The 25010-nt window shown below is 38.7% G+C and overlaps 1 protein-coding gene across 1 annotated transcript in view; it reads right to left on the bottom strand.

Annotated features, from left to right (window-relative positions):
* Positions 1 to 20135, bottom strand: part of MARCHF1 (membrane associated ring-CH-type finger 1) — a 538948-nt gene extending 518813 nt beyond the window's left edge. The window contains 1 exon segment of the mRNA XM_071219163.1: positions 20006 to 20135. The gene's annotated coding sequence lies outside the window, so the exon portion shown is untranslated.
* Positions 20136 to 25010: the final 4875 nt, after the last annotated feature.

Below are 25010 nucleotides of genomic sequence, written 5' to 3'. Positions count from 1 at the left end.
GATAAAAGGCAGCATATCTCATTTCCCAAAGTGGGTGAATTATTTAGTTCTTGTATCTTCACTGTGCTGCCATTTTCTCTTAGAAGAATCAAAACATGTTCCTAATCTTAGTCCCCAGAATGAAAGGTAGGTTGAAATTCATAATAACTGAATGATGGAGAGCAGTACGAACAACAATTGCTAATTATGAGTTCTGTACTCACTAAAAAGTTTCAGTAATTCAAAGAATGTAATTTAGAGATAGTAGGGTAATTTGGAAGCAAGAACCAAGATGCTGGAAGGGACTCAAGGAGGAGGGAAAATGAATTTTAGAGTTAATTAAAGTGAATGGAAATTGTTTGTGTTCATGACATTTAACATGATTTATTCTAAATATTTGCTTTGTCAATACAAGTGTTTAAGAAGTTAGCCTTATTCCTAATCCTGTTAGACTTTTAAAACTTAGTTTTGAAAAGGGAGGGAAGGAAGAATAAAATACTACTAAATTAAATGAAAGAGAATTTAACACTTGCCTGTGGAGGTGTGGGGGGGTGGTAATCTGATATTTCTGCAATTTTCTAGGAGTGGGTAGAAAAGGAAGAGATAAAAATCCAGACATATTGCCCAATAATTGGCATCAAGAGAGTCTGCCTGACTTCCTTTGTAGAAGATCAACCTCACTTAAAAGCATAGAGCTTGCTCAGCAACCCAGACTGTGCTTCGTCAGTACGGATTTACAAATGGGCTTTATTTGGGGGAAAGGGGGAAAAGAGAGAGAGTCCATACTGGATTTGGTGCAATTAAAAATGAAAAATGGAGGAATGACCTTTATTTAATTAAAATATTTACTTACAAGAACAAGAACCATTTCCTACATTAAAGGTGATTTTTGTCTAATCCCAGCTTCTGTACGTTTCTTGATGTGTTTCCAAGGTCTGAAGGAGCTAAAGACAGAAACATTAACAGCTCATTTGTAAGTAGACATTCCAAGCAGAAGAGAACATAATGATACTCTCCTGAGAGGGCTTAGAGCCTGACCTGAGAGCTGTGGAGCTCTAAACTCTGGGGGGCGGGGGGGAGCAGAATAACAATATCATTAATACCACTTTTAGAAAGAAGCAAAACTATGGTCAGAGAATATATTAATAATAATAATCAAGCACTATGAAACAAAGGAAATAGGACATATGATTCTCACATAAGCAAACAGATAATCTCTTGGTTTTAGCTGTCTGTGACCATGGGAAGAGATCTTTGGCCAACTCACAAAAAAATATTTATTGAGCCATTACTATAATTCACGTACTTCTGCAGACATCATAGATACCGCGAAGAGAAGCCAGACAACCTCCCTGTCTTACAGCTTCTTATGTTCTACTGAGGACACTTACTTTATGAGCAACAAAACCTGCTTTGTGGTTCCAACAGTAAGTTTTTGTACACCTAAAGCTCTTCTATCTGGAAAGGGTTCACTCTTCCTGACACGCAGGGATAGCACTGGTGTACCCAGAATGATGTGGAATAATGGTGGGGGAGAAAAGAGGAGCCCCTTTTCTGTTAGAGCTGTTGAATCAATTCTGGCCATCAATCTAAGGTCAGTTACCAAAACATATCTGCACCCCTCAACTCACAAGTTCATGTGTAATTTCTTCATACATAATGTGCGTCCTCTAAATACTATCCTAGTGACTGAAAAGAGTTCACTGTACTTGTTAAAATGCTAGCTAGACTATGAACTGTCAGAATATTTTCTGGTCCACCTCTTGAATAGAAGTAAAATTTGAAGCAAGTTATCATAACACCTCTGCATTTTCATTGTCCTCATCTCCAACAGTCATTAAAATAAAGCACAAAGTTAATAATGTCAAACCATCAAACACTCAACATCTCCCAAATTTGAAGTATCATTTTTCCACTAAGAATCTCATTCAGAACTTCCAAACCTTATGTAAGAAACTCTGATGGTATTTTTTCTTCATGTTCCCTTTTTAGAGTATAGTGCTTATTTTCCAGTGTTTGTCCAATATTGTAGTTTTTATGTCCTTTTATAGGAATAATTCTGGAATTAATGCAATCTTACAGAGTAAGGCTTTTCATATGACTTCAAATACTCTATAATTTATAGAACTCAAATATCATAATCAGAACCACTCTACTTATAAGGACATTTTATCAGTACATAGCACTTACTTATAAAAGAGCATAATATGAAGGGAAAAACAAGGAAAAAAGGGGAAAATGTTTCTTTAGCATTTCAGATAAAACAGAAAAGTCACAGGTAATGACAGTATTTCAAACTTATCATCTTTTGTGCAAAGTTTTCAAAAAATGTCAAACATACAGAAGACAATACAACATGGTAGTTAAACAGATATTGGCCTTTGGAGTCAGAAACACTGAAGTTGGAATTTCACCTCTCATTTAGGAATTGAATCATTTTTGTCAACTAAACTTCGGTTTCCTCATTATAAAATTAGGACAATAGCACAGATTTCACAGAGCTGTGAGGATTAAATTATAACCTTTATAATGCATTTAAAACATACTCATGTTCATAAGCACAAAAATACTTAAACATATATTTCAATAATCCTAGGGAAAAAGTACTATTACTTTTATTATCATGATACTCTAGATATACATACACTGCCTCACTGTGCAAAGAGTTTATGTTAAAAAATGTGTGCCCATCATGTTTCATATCATACCAAAGTATAATAAAATATAGTCTGTCTGGAGAGGCAATCTAATACTCTTTCATACTTAACTCTGACTGTATTACCTTCCTATTTTTGCTCTAACATTTGCCATAAATTTAGTGGCTTAAAGTAACACAAATTTATTACCTTATATTTAGTTCTAGACATCAGAAATTCAAAACCAATTTCACTGGGTTAAAGTTAAGCTATTGGCAAGACTGGGTCCTTCTGGAACCTCTGAGAACAACATGTGTTTTCTCGCCGTGTTCAGCTTCCAGTGGCCTCCTACACTCCTTGGCTTGCAGCATCTTCATTCATCTTCAAAGTGGATGATTCCATTCATCCCCTGCTCCTGTCCTCACGTCATCGTCTCGAACTCCAGCTCCTGCTGTCTCCTCTTGTAAGGATGGTTGTGATTACAACTGGCCAACCCAGATAGTCCAGGATAATCTCCCCTTCTCAGGACCCTTAACTTAACCACATCCACAAAGTCTCTTTTGCCACATAAAGTGACATTCACAGGTTCTGAGAATCAGGAAATGGAGATTTGGGGGGCCATTATTTAGCCTACCACATCCACATGAGGCATATACACAATAACAATTTTTTAAAATTATGATGTAATAAAATAAAATTAAGAAAATAATTCTAATTACAGTTCAGTCAATGTTCAATACAGAAGAAAGGCAGAATCCTGTAGTGGCAGAGGCACTGTAAAAGTAAAAATCGAGTTACTACTTTATCATAAATACTAAATGTCAATGAGTAAGAACCTTGTGATTCATAAAAACTAAACCAATTTTCTCTGTCCTCCCCAACTGTCACAAAATAAACCTTCAACTAGGTATTAATATTATACAAAATAGATATTTGAGAAATAATTTTTTCCTAAAAACTTCAGGAGAAAAAGGAAACATTTATTTTCTGGAAGGGATCATGGCATCAGGAAGAGTCCCGGACTCTCCCGGATTCTGTGAATCCCTGCTAATCAGGTGGCAAGGTAAAAGTCATAAGAAAGACAGGGAAAGGCTACAGAAATTATACACTGTGGTTATTTTTCCTAATAAATAGAATATGAATCACTCCCCAGGAAGGCATGAAAATGTCTCCCACAGCCACGTTGCGCTTTCCATAGTAAGTCCACAGCACACAACTAGAGCCCAAGTGTGAGTCAGAACAGACTTCCTGGAGCCTCCTCTGCTAGGGAACATCTGCTCCTTGGACTGTGAGCCCAGGGGCGTAGTGAAGACTTGGATGCATGCCGGGAGCCCTCACCAGCTCTTGAATGACTACAAATACTGTCAAGTGCCGCACAACAGTCTCTCAGTTACCTAAAGACCACATAACCTCTCAGTTAACAACAGGACACATACATGACAGTGTCCCATAAGGTTATAATGCAACTGAAAAATTCTCATAGCCTCGTGATATCGTGGCCATGGTAATATCATAGCACAATACATTACTCGTGTGTTTGTGCTGACGCTGGTGTGAACAAACCTACCCTGCTGCCGGTCCATACAGAAGCTCAGTACGTGCAGTAGCAGTAGCAGACCCATCTAGGTTTGCGTAAGTGCACACTGTAATGTTTCCCGACAAAACTGCCTAAGGATGCATTTCCCCAAAGGTATCCCTGTCATTAAGGGGTGCCTGACTCTAGACAGAGGCCATAAGTGGAGAGCCTCAAGAGAGCCAATGTGACTGAGGGGCATAAATGCTAACAAGAAAGTCACGGGCCAAGTAACATTGGAATGATGCACCAAGGTAGTCTCCTTTGCACTAGAGAATGAGAGACCTTGGCTAGGCTGAAGAAAACAACTGAGATAAGAAACAGAAGAGCAAGAATTTCAAAATGAGACTTACTAAACAGGATATCTGAAATTAATTTTACAAAAGGAAAGGACACTTTCAACATGGCTTTTTCTTTGGGGATATGAAGAGAGTGAAAAGGAAGTGTAAACTGCTCTGACTCTTGGTAAGTGGGAACTGGTAGACCTGGCTAATTTAAGTGGTTTATCACTTAAGCAGACATTGTTGAGGAAGGGAATCAATGAATGAGATCATAAAACAAGTTGTAATTAGATTGATATTATTAATATCATTCCAAGAAGATGAAATCTATTTTCTGACTATTAAAACAAGTTCAGCATTATGTAAGAAATGCTATTAAGTAATTATTGTTATTATAAGAATCAGCTTTTTCTAACTTTTGATAATATGAGACATTTGGCAAATGGACATTTAAAAAAAAACAGAAAAGTAAAAAAAAAAAAAACCCACCAAAAAAAACCTTCCAAAGGTCATTTAATTTTTTCCATGTATTTTTATAGCAGTGGGATTTTTCTTTAAAATATTTGGAAGAAAATATAATAATATATTCCATTTATGAATCCATTTAAGAAAGGAGTTTCTCTAATTACTCCAAAAAACCTTAAATTACAAAAACAAACCTTGTTTTTTTCTCCTGGGGATGCAGAGTAAACATTGTCAGAGCAATAGTGTGTTTAACAGGAAAGCAATTCTATTCCTCTGCACCCAGCTGTTACAGAACATTCAGAAAATGTGGACATTCGCATCATGCCTTTAAGCACTCTATTAACTCCAGTGACGTGTGTCATTGCATGTGCGGTGGTTCTGATAGGGCTGTGTTCATGAAGTGATGTTTCCGAAGGATTCACTGGTCCCCTCAGTCACCACTGTTTCCAGTACGGTCGTCTGATACACTTAGAAGCTCTAAACAAACTTCAGTAAGTCTGCCGGAACTGACACCCTTCAATTAAGCTACAGTTCTGCCAACTCCAAGAGCGACCCCTTCCTCTGTTGAGAAGAAACATCTTCTAAAGTGTCTGATGCCCTGCTCCTGATATGCAATCAATAAATCATGACATCTATCATCCATATTCTGTTATAAGGTGAATATACAGTTTAACCAACTATATATGCAACAGAATATTCAAATTATCTTTATGCTCCAATTTCAATGTACTCTCTATGGTATGAAATAAGACACCCTCCAAGGTTTATTTTCTTTTCATTGTACTGAGTTATTTGCTGTAACAATGTCCATTTTTGAAAAACATCCTCATGAGTACTGACAGTTCTGTAACATATGTGTTTACACTTAGCTCACATCTGTAAGCCCATCTCTCTGGGAAACATAGGTCACTAAGAAAATGACGCACTGTTCTCATTTTAACTGTCAGAATCTCTGAGGGGTGGGGGCAGAATTTACACTTCCAGCAGTTCTACAGGTGATGTGTTTTGCACCAAAATAAGAGAACTGATATTTGTAACATCCAAATGGCGTTCTATCAGAGAGTGCCACATTCTAGTAGCCAATGTGAGCACATCCCCCAGGGCCATTCCAAAAATCAGCGCGCCAGGCAAGCATCAGGCACCTATTGCAGCAACACTTGCCCCAGCTCCGGTCATTAATCGTCCTTGCACAATCATTAACAACAGCATAATGAAGACTTTGTGACCCACAGAGCCACTGACTTTTCTTCTACTGGCTTTATCTGCAAGATAAAAGCTTCTAGCTTTATCCACTGGAAAAAAAATCTGTTAATTTTTTCCCCCAGGTTTTGCAATATGTTTAACACAGTGGGTGGCTACTTGTAATACTTTCCCTGGGCAAAATGGCTTCTCAGGCATCTGGCCCCCTGTTGAGTGAGGAAGGGAAGTCTTAGTCTCCAAAGAATCCATAGCAAACATTCCTAGTATTTGTAGATGTTTATGTCTCTGTTATTTCTGCACTTCAAAATGGTTTAAGGGAGAATTGCTCAAACAAAAAAATTGAGACAAAATAAAATGCCCACTGTATGGCTGTATTATGGTGTATACACACCAACAGGAATAGGCTGTATTCTAACAGCATTCTATAAAGTTTCGGCTCATTGTGTATATGCATCACCCAGAGAATTGGTTAAATGTAAATTTCTCAGCCCCACCCCAACAGTTGGCCTGAGAATGGGTTCTGCCTTTTATTAGCCCTTCTAGAAGATTCTGATTCACTCAGTCTGGGACTATGCTTGGAGAACCACCGCACTGAAGGGCCCTCTGCACTGCTCGCCCTGCCTTGGGAACCCAAATTTCAATCGCAATGATCATGTTCCTATACTTACTTATAATAACAGCTGAAAGGATTTTCTAACTCCAAATTTTACAAAAACAGAAATACTCAGTGGAAAATACCTGAACCCACACTGGTAGTAAATCATATGTATATTATTGACAAATTAGTTATTGTAAGCAAACACATATAAAATAAGCCTAATGACACCTGAAACTAATGCAAAATAATATTAAATGCAAACTGTAATTGGAAGAAAATTAAAACAACCCTAACAATACTCATGGACTCAGGTCTTAACAAGGATCCCTCCACAAAATGACTGCTGAAGCACTTGGCTGAACACGGCTGAGACATATCCATCTTAGTCCTGACTGTATCTTCTTCCTCTTCTGATATTTTATTAGCTAACGCTCTTCCCTTTCCTGAAATATTCTAGGTTCACACTTGCTTTCCAAAATAGGTACTTCCTTACATCAAAACTTTGATATTAATTACAAGAATTCTTATTCTATTTGTCTACTGTTATTCAAAATTAAAATTAAATTAGATCCTTCATCAACTGCCATCTGCCTTCAACTGCAGCTGCTGTCACACTTGCTAACTGGCTAATATATGGTGTGGTATCACATAAATCTATAAGGCAATTTGTGCCCCTCCATTCGGGACACTACAAAATATCTTCAGTATTTACTTCAACTACTACTTCTCTGAGCATGCAATCTCACAGAAACTCCATTTCTTCAGTATGAGCCTTTCTCCTTTCTGTCTGTCCACTCTCTTCCTTAATCATTAAGTCCTTAGGACATCCTATGCTGGTCAGTATCAAACTGCCTGAAGAAAAAAGCCTCGGGTCTGTTAACCACAGAAACAGAATTTCAGTCAAGCCCTGGCTGGTGTGGCTCAGTGGATTGAGTGTGGGCTGCAAACCAGAGCCACTGGTTCAATCCCAGTCAGGGCACATGCCTGGGTTACGGGCCATGTCCCCCAGTGGGGGCCACTTGAGAGTCAATCACACATTGATGTTTCTCTCCCTTTCTTTCTCCCTCCCTTCCTCTCTCTCTAAAAATAAATAAATAAAATATTTTTTTTAAAAAAATTCAGTCATGCTAAAGATAACATTTTGACTTCAGTAGTGTTTCAACCCCAAGAAAGCGAAATGACGCTACAGACCGCATCCTCATGAAACCAGACAGAACAATGCCGCGGCTGACATCAGGACCTGACACGATGATTGACGACTCCCTACCCTGGTGCCAACCAATCAGTAGAACCCAGGACCCAACTCCTTTAGCCACCAGGATTAATGATCTTCCCCTATATAATCCATCCCCTGAAAGCCACTGGGGAGCCAGGTCCTTGAGTACAAGCTCACCTGGGACTCTGGGTGTAGCACCATTTCCTCAGAAATAAACTGTTATACTCTTGGCTAAAAGTCCTGTTCACATTTGATGATTGGGCTTTGATGCATATAGGTAAACAGATCCCTATAATCCAGTACAGAAACAGAGTTAGTCTCTCTGTCTCTCTGCCCCCCTTCGTCCTTCCCTTTCTCTCTCTTTCTCTGTCTCTCTCTCTCTGAGCCCCTCTTTCCCTCTCTCCCCTTTCTCTCCATTTCCTTCCCTTCCCTGCCCTTCCCTTCCCTTCCTTTCCTTGAACATGCCTATGTTATCATTTTCTCATTTTTGTAAACATTCATGCAACTATGAGCTTTGCCTGCATTTCCCTACAATCTCAGGGAAGCTATTTTTGGTAGGAGTTGAATATACCAGAAAGAATCCTTTACCATGAGCATTTATTGTAGCATAACCAAACATGAATAAGAAAACATGAATATAGAAAATCTTTTCTTAGGAGCAATGAATAATATGTGAAATCTATGGACAGTTATTTGGGTGATTATCTCTAAGACAGAGACACACATATTTTAACACCTGTAATCCTGCAAACACAGGCCAAGAGTTCTATTTTGTTTTATAATGGTCAACTCTCTATTATCTGAACTCTTAGAAGAAAACAGTGGTACATTCCACACCAGAATAATCTAAGTGAACAATAATTATTTTTGTTACTGCTAATGCCTGAGGGATATGAGTTCAAGGAGCCTATGATTTTTGTGATGGAGGTTGAGGCCATAGGGGAGCTATAGGAAGCTCCGCCTCCATCAGTGGCCCTTTACCAAAGTTTATTGACACATAGACACCCAAGACTAATTGGATTGGAAACCAGACACATTGTACTCCCCAGAGACATTCAGAAATTTTTTTTAAATACAAAGTAATAACTAGTTAAAATTTAAATACTGATTTGTCATTTATCAAAAGCTAGTCGGTTAAGACAGAGGAAAAATATCAGAGATATAAAATCAGAGAGTTTGAATAACAATATTTAACACAGTTTGTTGAGCAATAGAATATAAACTTTTGCTGTAGTTAGAAACTCATCCATAAACAGTATCATCTACAAATACCTGTTTCTCGGTTCCAATTTCTCATTTTCATGTATATGCTAGTTATAATCACACTAGACTGCCTCATTTGTGTTCCAGTTGTTTACCTGGAAATGCATTTTCTGTAAAATATAATGGTTAAAATAGTTTCTCACAACACCTAAAAAGTTACTGATTGGGATATATAGGCTCTTGTTGCAAACACAGTTGCCGTAGTCCCTAACAATCCAATACTCCAGGAGGTAAAAGACCTATTAACAGTGAATCTCACAAGAAAACAATTTAGCATACATAAATCACACATGTGTTCCATCCTGTTTCAGGCTTATACAGAGCAATAAATGGGACAAGAAAATACATTTCCAGATAATGTAAAATAAAACATTCACTAAACACAGGCTGGACCCGAGAAGTAATCAGAGCAGAAACCAGGTCTATGTAAGTTAACCCAATTTTCTTTCCCCTCAGAGCTAAGAAAATCTGAATATTTGAATATTTAAAAATAATTTAAACTAACATAAGCTAATTTTATCTTTGAGAGAGGATTCCAGGGTCCCGAAACTATGACTGGCAAGTTTTCCCGTGAGTAGCTGGAAACCTAAGAGAGGACCCGAGATATTAAAATATATCTGAAGGCAATGAAATCACAATTTCAAAGGGATATTTGACCAGTGTCCCTTCATGAGTCAGTGGGCATTTCAAGACAGCTCAGTATGGCTTAGCATCTGGGCTTTTCCAAACTACCACTTCTCCCATTCCTCTAAAAGGGAAACTGAGGCTTTCTGTTGAAAATCTATTTTCAAAGCTTCTTTATATAACAAATATTTCCCTAAGTATAATATTTAGAGTATAATAATTTTTCTCTCATTGAGGAAGAACTAACATAAAAGAAGTCCATCTGAAAAAGCAGAGATCACCCCCCAGCACCCACGTGGCAAAGCACAGGTGATCAAATTCGCACCACAGCGGCTAAGCGAGTAGGAGACCATGACGAGTGAACGAAGAGACTTGTGAGTTGAGTCTGAGACCCACGCGCATGTTACCACCATTAAAAAAAATAGGAGGAAATGTAGATTACTCTTTGCTCTTCACAAAACACATAAAAGTAAAACTTGGCAATATCAAACTGTTCTTAGTTATTTATTAGGACAAGTGAGTGAGGATAATCAACAATTCCTTTTAAACAACTTATTTAAAAGAAACATTAATTCTTGGATCCCAGTAAGAAACAGCCAAACACATGTTGTCTCTTATATTGTTAAGAGGCAAATTATACAAAGAAATTTTCACACTAGATGTATTTTCATAGAATGTAACTTAGCATTAGCATTTCTCCCTATATTTAATTGTATCATTAAATATATACGGGGTCTGACACAAATAACACCTCTTTTTCATTACAAAATCTTTTATTACAAAATCATATGCATGTAACTCTGTAATATAACAATATCACACTCAAGCATACCATATGACATTTTAGGTGAAGTGTTCAAATTAAAAATATAAATTATTACACCCATATTATTACCCTACCAACCACACTCAAGCAGGCCTTACTTCTGCCAGACTCCCTATCTACATGTAGAAAACTATTAAAACATAAACATCCACAAGTAAACTATTAGATTTAACAGAAGTTATCATTTTGCAGTATTGCTTCAGGTAATTTTTCCATTTGAGAAGTATTTACTTACATCCTATTGAGAAAATAAATCACACATATTAAAAAATATTTACAAAATAAAGAGAAGTAGGATAAAAAAACTAACCATAGCCCTATAACCACTATCAATATTTTGAATGACTTTCTTTTATTTCTTTAAGAAAAACAGATTATAATTAGATATCTAATACTTAAGATCCCTTTTACATGTCCTCAAAATATATTTCTGGGTTGTGGGGGATTACTTGTATAATGTATGATGAAGAAATTTTAACAGATTGTACATCATCTTTAATAATTTCTGTAAACTGAACATTATGATTCAGCCTCATAACAAAAGTGAAAGGAGACGGTATCTATCATCACCGCTTTTAAGAAGACTTGTTTTCTAACTTCTGGTCTGTGAAAGTAGGGAAGGGAATTTTCTCTGATTGTTTTTCTAAGGGTGGTTACCTTCTACCACAAAGGTCATAAGGAACAAATCAGAAAAATCCCAGACTTTTTCTTTCATACTTGTTATTCAGTATCTTAGTAATCTGCCCAATTAACTCCCACATTTCCATCTAATCCCCCGTCACTGTTTATGGCACAAATCTTCCTTTCATAATAATTACTGAACAAATACCTGTTTATCACATTTTTACTAAATGTTTTTAAAATAAGCATTCACAAGATTAAGAGCTTTCATAAAAGACTAAGTTAAAGGCAACCTAGAAAAATAAACCAAGTTATCTTATTAAAAAGAGAAAATGCCCAGAAAGAACTATTATACATTGTGTTAAATCTTAAAGGGTCATTTCACATTGTGTCTGAAATATAACTTTGGGCTCTATTAAGGCAGAATTGCTAAGAAATGACTAAGGAAATATGGCTTTAAGTGGAAAATAATTTGTCTCCTGCTCCTTTAGTTTCAAATATGGGAGAAATTAGCATAACCAGAATCCAGACTTGTGTCAGTACACAGGCAATTTAATTTTAGTAAAACCGAAGTACAAGAACTGGCTGGGGACTGAGCAATTAAACGTGGCGATGCACCTCGCCTCAGTAGCACCTGTCTACTCCTTCTGTGTTGCACGATGAAAATCAACCTCAAGTAGAACTTCAGCTGAATGTTTTTCAAAGTCTACCTACAATTCTACCACCCTAAAAATTAACAGATAACAATTAAAAGTATACAAATGTATAACAATGTAAAACTATTTAAATATACAGAAATTTAAAAGCCTCATCTATAGGTTTGAAGGTATCATCACAAGCAAGGACAAATAAAATTGAGCAATAAATGAATAAAGATCTCATTCCCTTTTCCCTCAACTGTTTGTTTAGAAACTCACTAATCTACAATACCAATTCCTACATTTCTCACATTTTTCAAATGTTCATAACTTTTAGTATTTGTTATTCTGCATATATCATACTGAGACAGGAGACCGTCAGCAGTGAGGACACGCTGGAGGTGCCCCGGGGCTAAGACAAAGGACATCAATATGGAACAGAGCGCCTGTTCCAAGACCAGTTCCTCAGGAATGAGAAAACTCTGGAGGTGCCCCAGGACTAGGACAAGGGACATCGATACAGGACAGAGACCCCGTTCTAAGACTAGCTGTCTCTTGCTTTCTGGAAAAGTGCTGAATCATGGTGAATCATGACTGCACCTATGCAGACGAGGCTACAGGACCCCTGCTTCATTTTAATAACATTGTAATAAATTAGCATTGTGGGACCCCCTCCCCTGATTGGCAATCAAGGACAATCAAGGGAGACGGCATGCACAGTAGCTTAAAAGTAATGTAACTACTTGTACATGTGCAATAAAACCCCACCAAAACTAGCCAGGAAATATCTGCCCTATAAGAATAGAATCCCTCTGGCCTCTGAGGGTCAATCTCTGCTCAGAGTTGGCTCACCCCCATGTTCTGTGCAGTGTATTGCCACTTAAAAAATCTGCTCCCTCCCTCTTTCTGCTATAAGCCCTCTGTGTGTTCTGTTAAATTCATTGTTGACGATCACCAAGAACCTGGTTAACTGTGCCCACCTGTGACAATATCATAACCTACCCAGACCCTTTTTTTTTAAACTTCATGCAAGGATACGTTCATTGATTTGAGAGAGAGAGAAAGGGTGGGAGGTTGAGAGAGAGAGGGCTGATCAGTTGCCTCCATATGTGCCCCAACTGGGGATTGAACTCACAACCTAGGCATATTCCCTGACAAGGAATCTAACCCACAACCTTTCTGGTGCACGGGAAGCCCAACTGAGCCACCTGCAGGGCTACCCAGATCCTCTATATATTTCTTTTTGCTAATTTATCATCTATTTTATTTATGAGGGCCCTCCTCACTGCCCCCATCAAACACACACAATCACATGCACACATAATACTTCACTTTTTAATATTTGAAACATTTGTGGCAGTCCCTTGTCTCCATCATGTCTTCCCAACCCATGCCACACTCCCTACTCAGACTGTCTATGATTCCTTCAAAAGGGCCAAGCTTTCTCCATCAAAAGGGCCTTCAGTGCACTCCATTTATGCTTCTGTTCAAAACCTCTTCTCTTCTCTTCCCACCTAATTAACTCGTTTTCATCCTTTCTGTGTCAGCTCAAGTGTCACCTCCTCAAGGAGACTTGCCCAGACCTCCCTGGTTAATTTCAACTCCCCTGTGACAGGCTCTCACGGCAGCGTGTACCTGTCCTTCAGTGCGTTCACTCTTCCATGTGTGCACTTATTTGTGTGAATATTTAATTTTCATAGAAATAACTCTCCGAAGAGGCAGGAGTCATGCCACATTTCGTTACCCATTCTATCTATCATCAGGAACTACCTAAGTACAGGGCATAGAGTGGATTACCAGTAAATATATATATGAATGAAGTAAAAAAGAAAGGAGGAAGGAAAGTTAATCTTTATGTTAATAGATGACTTCATAGTTACTAAAAGAATAAAATGGCTTCATTTAATGATCTGAAAGATGATGAATTTATAAATAAATACCTTTGAGAAATACATTGTTTCAGCTCTTATCATTTTTCTCTCATTATAAATGGATGTGGCTTAGGCTTTAGTCTTGATTATCTTTTTTTTTTCATTTTCCTCTAGAGAAAAAAAGCTAATTTACCATATATCTTAATCCAAGTTCCCTTCAAAAGCAGTCTGAAATTAAAACTTGCATACAAAGAGTAGAAGGTGATCCCAGAGAGTAAGAATGAATCACCATGTGAAGTGAAATAGGAAAAGAATAAAAGCCAATACAAGTGTAGGAAGTTGGGTCATTACCATGGTCAACTGAGGCTCTATCCAACCTAGACCTTCTGAGAAACAGTGGAAAGCCCCCAGAACTGCCCACCCATTCCCGCCAATTGAGGAGTTTCCTAAGGGGTGTTAGCTCCTCCCCATTTCTAGGCTGCACTTCCAGGAGAGAGGGAGACTTCAGACATGCTGGTCAAGTCCCAGAGCAGAACAGAGAAGATACTCAGCACCAGCTCGATGTGAGAAGTCATCACAATTGAGCCACAGCCTGCCTACAGTGTTGGCCATAGTCAGAGACAGAATCGGAATTGAGGCTAAAAGCATGTAAGACAGGGTCCAAGAGGCAGTTTTATCACCAAGTAATAATCTTGCATCCCTACACATCTATTTTTATAATCGGTAATGCCCTACTTCAGCTGACCATTTTGGTGGCCTAACTTATAGCAGACCAACACTACCACCAAGAAGAACTAGAAAAGCCAGATATAAAGGAAATTTTTTCTTAAAAATTATTGGAGAGCTTCTGAAGTCAAGATTACAGGCTTCAAAATTCCAGATGGAGGACTCATCAAAGACATAAGCTGAATTTTTGAAGGTGCTTTTTTCCCCCTGGGATGGAGAGTGGAGGAGTTTGCCAATCTAGACACACAGCAAGAGGCTGACAATACGGGCTTTGACTGAGAAGAGGACCGCTAACATGGGATAGAGAATCCAGTGGAAATTTTGGCAGTTATTTGAGGATAAAGATAAAAAATTAGAGATAGGAAATGCCAAGATTCCATTGAGAAATGAAGGATGAAACACCAAGCTGGCACATGCCTGGTTTTACCACATGACCTTTGCTGATGCTTGAAGTCGCACATAAGATTGGAACCTAAGAAGAAAGCTCGTGAAAAGAAGAGCAGGATTCTCAGGAGTCTTATCCTGAACTGTGTTTAGTACTTGTGAATACCCCAGTGGGAGGCTCTGGATATCTATGCCTTGTCAGCTCGGATGCCCCTGCAGTGGACGAAGGCTATTAAGTCAGCTCAATCACTGACTGATTACAAAGATTGGCCACCTACCCATGTAACTACCCAGCAGAAGAAATGGCCACAGCTCTTTAATCTTGGATAATCATGTGGAGCCTCTACAATTTTTACACATAAATACAAAAATCAAGAGTAGAGAAAGACACTGAAGAGAAGTTCATAGTAATACAATTACTGGCATTAATAGACAAAAAATTTTAAATAATTTTGATAAGTATGTTCAAAGTAGCAGAGAAAATAAGCGGACAAAATGGATAGATTGGTATCCATAGAAAAAAATAAAATGCACATTTGAAAACTAAAAAATACAATAATTAGAGTAATACCCCATAAATGAGCCAGAAAGCATAATAAGCATATTTTATAGGGTTATTCATTAACTGGAAGAAAAGGTCAAGGGAAGACATCCAAACAAGCATAAAGAGAAATAAAGAGTGAAAAAACAGTGAAACAGGTATCAGAGGCACGTTGCGCTCAGTGAAACCATGTGTTAAATGTAGCATTGAAGGCTCAGAAAGAGAAAGGAGACAAACTGGAGTAGAGCCATGTATCAAGAATTCACCAGTGAGTTTCCTGTGATGAAATACATCCAACCATGAATTCAAGAAGCTCTGCAAACTCTTAAGGAGGATAAGTAAAAAGAAAGCCATACCTAGGAACATCATAGTAAAACTGAAGAAAAATAAGAGAAATGGAAAACCTTAAAATCAGTGAGAGACAAAGACGTTATCTTCAAAGCAACAATAAGACTGACAGGTTAGATAGGAGCCAGAGTCAAAAGAACAGCAAGTTAAAGTGTTCAAAAAAAACAACTGCCAAAACATTCTATACCCAGCTTAAATATTCTTTAAAAATGAAGGCTGTATAAAAACATGTCAAGCATAAAACAATGAATCTGTTACCAACAAACTTGAAGTTAAAAAAAAACATATGCACCACCCTACTGAACAATTTTATAAATTCTAATAAATGAGTTGTCAAGCATGCCACTAATTAAAAATACCAGATGTTTAAAATAGAAATCACAAACTAGACTCACCTCTATAAAAATTTACTTCTTTCACTAATAGATCATATCCGTTAGGTCGTCAGTTCCTATATTTTCGAAATCACTTTTGCACGTGAGCTCATTTACTGTGCCCCATTCTCTGTGAGGAAGGCAGAGCAGATAGTATCATCTTTATTTAATGGCAAGTGAAACTAATGTGCAAGGGGTTCAGAGATTTGTCCTCAATTAGATGACAAAGTCAAAAGTAGAACCCAAATTGCCTACCCAGGACTCACCATTCTGACACTGGGAAATAGAAACTGAATCAATAGCATCACAGGGGTCTGTTAAGTTGCAAAATGTGTCCACTTTATAACAAGAGGATAATTTTAGCTTATAGAGATTTTGTCTCAAATTTTCTTTAATTTCATTTTTAAAAACTCCATTAATATATTATTTTAAGCCTATGAATATCATCATACTGAATATTTTCAACAATCCCATTAATGTAGGCTTTCAATCTTTTTTTAAAAAGTTTATTTTTATTCTAGAGAGCAGGGAAGAGAGGAAGAAAGAGATGGAGTGAAACACACATTGGATGCCTTCTGCAAGTGCCTGGAGCACAGAGCCAGCAAGCCAGGCACACGCCCTGACCCGGACCTTTGGATGACCTTTCAGTTTGCTGGAGGACACCCAACCAACCGAGCCACCTGGCCAGGGTGGTTCACTCTAAACATAATTCCTGAAGAAGCCAAGACACCAACATCTTTCAGCCAAAAAAGGTTTTACTGACCAATTCCCATATCGAAGGCCTACACGAAAGTTAAAATCACGTTTTGTGGTCCATAAAGCATCCTTAAACTAGAATTTGAATTATACTATAGAAAGGCCTATAAGATAACCTTCTGATTGAGTTCAAGATATAAGTTTGCCTCAGGGAAGGTGGACAGAGTCTCACTGTATCACAGGGATCCTACAGTATCTGTTCAAATCAAGCCATTGGAACACTGAAAGCAACGAGATCATCAAATGATATAAACTTATTCTTCATACATCATCTTGTCTTGGAAATCTTCCAGTGTTCTGACAATACTCTTTTCCACAGCCTTGAGACATCACTACTGCCTACTCTGGGCAACAAACCAGAGCTTCGTTTTTGTCTTATAATGCAACTTTGTCCTCTTCCTCTCGTCTCCGCCAGTTAAGAGTCCTGTGTAACAAAGTAGCCAAACTATTTCTGAAATACATTAAGTGACATTATGAGAATATTCTCTGGTGCAAGGACATCATTTTACTTCATGTTCTAAAAAATAACACTGTACTGACTATCAACTACATCATTTGGATTTATAAGATGTTTACACTTTCCGAGGACCTACCCTACATACTCTAGTGTATATTTCGTGAAGTACCAGAGCATTTTTGACCTTCTTAGACAAGTATTTTTGAAATAAAAGATTTCAAGCATAAAATATAACCTGTTTTCCTTAATGTACATTTTTACTTACCATATACAGAGGGGAAAACATCTTATTGTTAAAGGAAATATCCTTTGCCAAAACTAGGAGCCAAAAACCATATGCCTCCCGCTTTGTTGGCTGATTGTCTAATTGAGATTATATGTATTTATACACGTGTATATTTTTACGTCGGGTACACCCCATCACATAAGCACATCACAGACCATATGTCCACAGGGCTAGTTTCAGAAAGAGATTCTGTTATTACAATATTTAAGGAAAGCAGCCAACACGAGCAACAAGTTCTCTAAGAACCTTCATGTACGCTCCTTAAGCTTTACGATAAAGAGATGAATATAATAAAGTCAGAAAAAAGTAAAACTTTGAAAAAACAGGTGGAGCTCTTTGTGATAAGAAGTCAGGAAACAAATATTGAAAAAAAAATATTTCTGAATCACAGGAGAAAATGTTGCTGCTAACTCCAGAAGTCCTGGATAAAGATGAGCTTCCTTTGGTCATATTGTTAGACTCGGCAACATAACAGAACGTAATCAAACATTTAATTATGCACTTCCCGGAAGGAGAGACAGCATGTAAAAGCTACAGTGAGCTTTTCCAAAAGCAAAACTGTTGTGACACACTCCGACACCCACCTTAGTGGCACCATTTATATTTAGTAAGACCTCCCTCTATTATCTCACCCAGTTCCTTTTTACTTCCACCTCACCTCTTATTCCAACACTTTTCTAGCATGTCTGTTCCGAAAGACCTCAACTTTATCAGAAGAGCAACTACTGACCTAGAAAGTTTTACTCTGATACTTTTGTTATAGAAAAGCTTCACTAGGATCACCTATATTTTTTTTAAAAAAAGAAACAATCTAAAGAAAAACCAATAAGCCATTTTAAGAAAAAGAAAATAAAATGAACTTTGAATTACAACTATGATTGCTACTTTATTATACCATTATGTTAGCTGCTGGAATATGAAAGTTGTATACCAAGAGTCTCCTTAGTATTCTGGGATCATTTCTTACACACTAAATTCATGAATATTAAATATTTTAGATTGCAGTGCATGAAATCCCCCCAAAGCAACTGAGCCCCAAAGTAGCAAACTTTCTCTTTCTTATATCTTTTTCACAAAGTGTTTATTTTGTAAATAAACTAACATTTAAGTAAGATATTCCAATAGTTATCGCCACTTCTCGGTGATCTGAAAATTGGACTTTTCCCAAACAGAAGGACTTCATTGATAAAACGTGTGTCAAACCGACAGGTAACCAGAAGGCGTGGGTATTGGTATGTTGCCTTTCTAGCACTTACACTCAGCACAACTATAAACTAAGCCACCTGAGCAGGTTCCAAATCTTTTCTCTTAAGCCCACAAAGCTCTGTAATAGAACAAATACCACTCTAAAAAATGTTTAGCAAGCGAACCTCTTCCGGAACTACTGAATAACAAATGGAATTTCCAGGAAGGCTAGCTCTCCCTAAGTATATACAGGATATGCCTCTAACTCCATCCCCCAGCGACAAATAAGCCGCAAGCGTTTCAGAAACCAGGAGGGAAAAAAAGAGCAAGAATGAGTATCCTAAGTTTGCTCTTTCACTCATACCACTCGGGGACAGAACTTGGGTGTCTAGCTGCCTCGATTGGTCACTTCACTTCCTGACGCTTAGAAAGCAGCTCTTCTGCACCTGGATAACTGCGACACTCACCCACCGGCGCAGGACCCTCTGGTGTCTTAAGTCTCAGCTCTCAGTCCCTCCGGCAGCAGGAACACAATAGCATCCCTCGCCCAGGTGGGCGGGTGCAGGGGACCCGGATCCGACTCGACAGTTGCGGAGAGCTTGACTCAGGTCTGAGCGCAACGGCGCTAAACCCAGGACAAAGGCTGCCCTCGGTGGTCCGGGGGTGCACGCCCTCCCTGGGTAATCCTTGCCCGTACTTCGCACGCCCACACCGGTAGCTCGTGAGCCTGTGAGTGGCTCTCGTCGATTCCGCGCTTTCCGAGGGGTGCGGCTCCGAGACTAGTACGAAGCTGGTGTAAACAGCGCGCCGCGCACTGGGATCCACCAGAACCGTCTGGCACGCAGGGCGGGCGCTGGCGAGCCAAGAGAGGTAACTACCCCACGCAGCTGGCTGGAACAGCCTCCACTCACCAAGAGCGGCGCCTACAGGGCGAGCACGCCGCCAGGGAGTTGGGTCCCAGCACCCACCACGAACCCCAGCCAGGAGCCTCGGCTCTTCTGCGGACCCCCCAGGCAAAGGCACCTGCTGCCTGGGCTCCCGAGTCTAGTGCGGTGCCAAGCCCCGCTAGGGGTCAAGGACGCAGTCGCCCAGGTCGGGAAGCCGAGGGAGGTGCGGGCTTACACGAGTCTAATTGAAGGATCTTTGCAATCACTCACCGGCGGAGGGCGAAGTCGCTCAGGCGGCCTCGGGGTTGTGCACCGAGAGCATCCCCAGGCGCAGGCATCCTCCCATCCTTTGTCAATAGCGGGCGGAGCGCTCCTCCCAAGCTTGCGGACGTGCAGCTGAGTGGCGGGCAGACCCGCTCTGGCTCTGCTTACCAGCCCTCTCTCCTCCTCCTCCCCCTCCCCTACTCCGTCCCCCTCTCGGAGCCGGCACTCACTCAGCTCCCATGATGTCATCCGGTGGAAATCTGCCATGCTCAAAGACTGGAATGATCCAGCGCTCACGCGGGGAGCACAGCGAGGGCGGAGGCGGCAGCAGAGCCTGTAGGCACGCGTACCCAGACCTGCCGGGCCAGGGTAACTGGACTCGAGGACAGAGGAGGGGTCTGCGGAAAGGTGGCTCCGTGGGTGAGTGTGGGCAGGGTGGGCGTGGTGGGGATAGAGCCCAGGACGAAAAGTGCTGTCGTTGCTGCACAGATTTCTTCCTCGGTGTTTAGTAAGGGTAAGCAGAAAGTTTGCTTGGCTTCTTCGCTGTGCATGTGCCCCGGCACAGTGATGGACGCCTCGTGTGCAACCAGGAGAATGACTAGAACACCGGGGACTCCGGAGCCCCAGCCTCCGTGAGAAAGTTTAGGACGTCCACCTGATAGTAGCCTCAATGGTGAGCCTCCAAGAGGATGAAGAAAGGCGCGTACTGTTTATGGGCGAAAGAATCTGAAAGAAAACATTATCTTGTTTGGGGAGGGAGGTGGGACGCGACGACCTACGAAACTAACACGGAAAAGACAGCAGCTCCCAAGCGAAAAGCCAAGAGCAATAATTAACCCGTGGCCCCCGTTTTTCACTCCTTTCTCCGGAACAAATACTATTGGATGCTCTGGAGGCGACTTCCTCGTTAGCCTCACCCAAGGGTTGCCATCGCTGATGAAACCATTTAAATCACAAGAGGTCCAGTAAGAGCCATAAAAGATGTGATGTCAGTTCCTTTTGCTTAATATTCTTTATAATATGCGTTTTATTAGAGGAATAGAGAAACAGCCTCAGTACTTTGGAAGATTCCCCCATTATTAATAGACACACACACAGAGCCCAGATCTGAGATCCAACTCTACAACAATCTAGAGCGGCTTCAGGTTAAAAACTCTCACTGTGCAGAGAACATATAGCAGCTGATTCCAATCTAACCAATCGTTGCTTCAAGGAGTCTCTTGAGGTTCCCAGGATTACCTACCACCACCACCCCTGGAAGAAACAGGTCGAAGAGGAGGGCACCAACAACCAAGGCTGACTGGGCAGGCTCAACTGAGAATGCCGGGACAGGAACATAGAGACTCTGCCAGAGGATTCATCCACCATCATCCCTTAGAAGTATAGAGACTAGAAATTGCGTTTATGGCAAATATGGGTACAATCGGAAACACCTTGATCTTTGTAAATACAGAGTATTCAATGTAATAACATCAACTCGAAGGCTAGTCATTGTATTAAATAAGCTCGTTAGTGCACTATGAAATTGTGAAATCCACTGGGACTTTTCTTAGGAAAAAGTAATAAATGTGAAAAAGCAGGATCGTAAATTATTTTTAATAAAGTATCAAAAAGGCCATGTTGCACATAGTTGGGAAGTAATGTAGAAAATCTGTGTTAACTTGCATTTATTTATTTTCAAATTAAAATATTTTAGGTATCATTAATATATATCGCATGTTACTAATATATATTATAAAAATGTATTTAGCATCCATGTTAACATCCTTACTGTTTGAAAAAAATGAAAATAAATTTTGCCCTGGCCATGTGGCTCAGTTGGTTGGAGCATTGTCCCGTACACCAAAAGTTTGCGGGTTCCATTCCCAGGCGGGGCACATACCTAGGCTGCAAGTGGATCCCTGGGTGAGGTGCACATGGGAGGCAACTGATTAATGTTTCTCTCTCCCATTGATGTTTCTCTCTCTCTCCCTTCCTGTCTCTCTAAACATATCCTCAGGTGAGGATTAAAAAATTAAAATAAATTTTAAGGATAATCACTTGTCCTTTCCTCCAAATCAAAATACAAAGAACATATAAAATGATGAACAACTTTTACACATGAGTATTTTTAAATATTAAAATAAAAAAGATTTTTAAAAATTGGGGCAACTGGGAAATAAACTAGATAAAAAATCTAATAGAGGCAAGAATTTGGTGATGTAAGCAATCACCACTAGTTTGGTGACTACTTTGAGAATACACAAACAGTCTAATTGCTTGTAAAAAAGTAATTAGAACTGCTAATGATGCTGTTCCGAGTATATAAGAAGGTCAAGTTGTAAACCTTCCTTCCTAGATTGCTTCTCTGATGCTCCATCTATCTTCATTGCCTCTGTTTATCTTGCTGCACTTCAGCATTCTCTGCACTAATGCACAAGTATGGAGACAAGAAGGTCACAGGGAGTCAGCAGATCTAGGGAACCTAAGTCAAATAACCAAAAAGATCAGAAAATGTATCCCTCAGCTTTTTTTTTAATCTCCAATCTAAAGGATTAAAGCAAAACCTATATCATCATATTGTGCACCTTAAACTTACAGAATGTTATATATCAATTATATCTCAAAACTAGAAAAAAATTCTTTAAACAACCTGATGTCTCTTACTTTAAGGATAATGAAATGCATTCGGGTGTGATCATTTATCTGGTCCTATGAAAAAGTCTTTGGTTATATGATTCTGGCATTCTTTGAGGATTAAAAATACCATTTTTAACAGCCTGTGGCCTTCACTGTGGCCCTTGGCCTCAGCAACGTGAATTTACTACATCGCTGCAAGAACTTCTTTCCCAGTGTGTTAACCTACCAAGATCCTTGGCTGTGTCTCTGACATTTCCCACTTCCAATGCGTGCTTTTTTTCTTTATTTGCAATTTCTGTCATGCTATTTGAATATTTTAAGAAATTTTTATCCAAATAGATGGCTATAAATAACTAAAATAAAATATTTAATTGTTACATTGGAAAAGTATCATAATTCTTAGAAAAAGGTTGTATCTGAACTCATATCTTACCAACTTAACTTGTATTCTAATCTTGTTTGCATGGTGAGTATGTTAAGCCTTGGAGTTGGAGATTTAAAGTGGAAATATTAACTGTCTCAATTATCGATGCTCCGCTACACTGTTTTCATGTTGAGACACGATTCCCTTCACAAAAACAATGAATGTTTGGGTGGGGGGGAAAGTGGCACATTTTAATAGTTTCCCTTGTGGATTTCACAAAATACAAAATTTTTAAACTCTTGTTTTATCTGAATTAATAGATTCATTAATAGCTAGTGGCTTTTTAAACATAAGTTTCTCTAAGTGGGAATTTATTGATAAATAATAACTACTAGGCAAAAACTAATATTATTAGGCCCTTATAATGTGTCAAATACTGTGCTAAGTGCTTATGGGTATTGGTCCATTTGATCTTTAAAATTACCCACATGACATGACTGTCTTATTAACTTTTCTTGAAGATGAGGAAATAGATACCTGGAGAAGTTATGAAAATCATCCAGACAACTAAACTAGTAACAAATCAAATTTAAGATTTTATTCTTTTCACCTAAACTCAGAGAGCCTGCCCTCCTAATAGCATGCTAGCAACTTTTATGTAATTTTGCATGTGGAAAAAAATGAAAGCCTAGTAATTATATATATTCTTTTTGGTAAGGTGAACAATATGCTTTTGTGAAGTTTGCCATTGGTTACAGAATCCGTCATGAATTTTATTTTCATTATTCCTTTAATGAAATGTTTCCAAAATTATTTTCAAAGAAAAAGGATCTCAGGATAACAAATAAATTTCCGTTTCTAATCTATCTTTAACCAGTTTCAGACATAAAGGAAGTGAAATGATTTTGTACTTGGAGACAGATCACTGTAAAATGGAATAAGAAAGAAAAATAACCATAAGCCACTAATTTAAGACACAGGCCACCTCAGCAACTATATTCTCTGTACAGTTGATCCATTAGTAGGTTTAGGAAGGCAAATTATATCACCCATTCAAATGGAGGTGAATACTCTGAATACTCTTTCCTACCCTGAATATTAACAAGGAACATAAATCATTTTATATATTGAATTTCAAAGGCCCCATATGTTTTTATCATAGAAAGTAATATTCCCTAGGCACAGATGTATAACCGACTTTTAAATAGAAAAGTTTAGTATAGATTTTTTCAAAATCCTTGTTTATCTTACCTTTTTGATAATTGGCTGATATTCAGCAGTTCTGCTAACAAGAGTTATTCGAATGGATTTATGGAAAGGTTACAAGGTACACATAACAGATTTTCATTCTTTCAAGGTATGCTCCTAACCTAGCTCTTTGTATTAATTTCTCACTCATGAAATAAACAATGTAAACAAATAATGAGAAACCTTATATTCATATATGTTAGCAGGCAAAAATTAATTTATTGCATACATGGGATCTAAGTGTTAATGTTATTTTGACTTTGCCTGCGGTACGTGCTTGTCATTTAAACATCCTTATTTAGCAGGGAAGGTGGCCCGTCCCATGTTCATGTGCTTATTTTCCGGTTGCTCTATCTGTAGTGCTGGTCCATGGCACTAACATGGCATAGAAGTGGTCACAGAGGAACTGCTTGTGTTTAAAGGTAGAGGAATGGATTAGGGGAAGTTACCTTGAAATGCACACACTCCTTGTAGGAAGGAAAAGGGAACTATTGCCATATGAAAGAATGTATGTATGCAATATTTCCCAAAATAAAAATATTTGAAAAGTAGACATACTGATTTATCTAAGTATATTTCAGTTCCTCATCATCTAAGTGAGAATTTTTCTTAATCAAATGCTGGTGGTATTCAGCTATACTAGTAATATGAGTGGTCTGCCTTTCTGCATAAATCCTCAAATTATTTAAGTCACCTTGGTTTACCTCATTTATAGGTATAGAATTAAGGAAAAAATAAAATTTGCCCAACAGGAACATAATTTTCTGGTATTTTGAGTCA

The sequence above is a fragment of the Desmodus rotundus genome, chromosome 9, assembly GCF_022682495.2.
Source record: "Desmodus rotundus isolate HL8 chromosome 9, HLdesRot8A.1, whole genome shotgun sequence".
NCBI classification, from domain to species: domain Eukaryota; kingdom Metazoa; phylum Chordata; class Mammalia; order Chiroptera; family Phyllostomidae; genus Desmodus; species Desmodus rotundus.
This window is presented reverse-complemented; position numbering and strand designations above follow the sequence as displayed.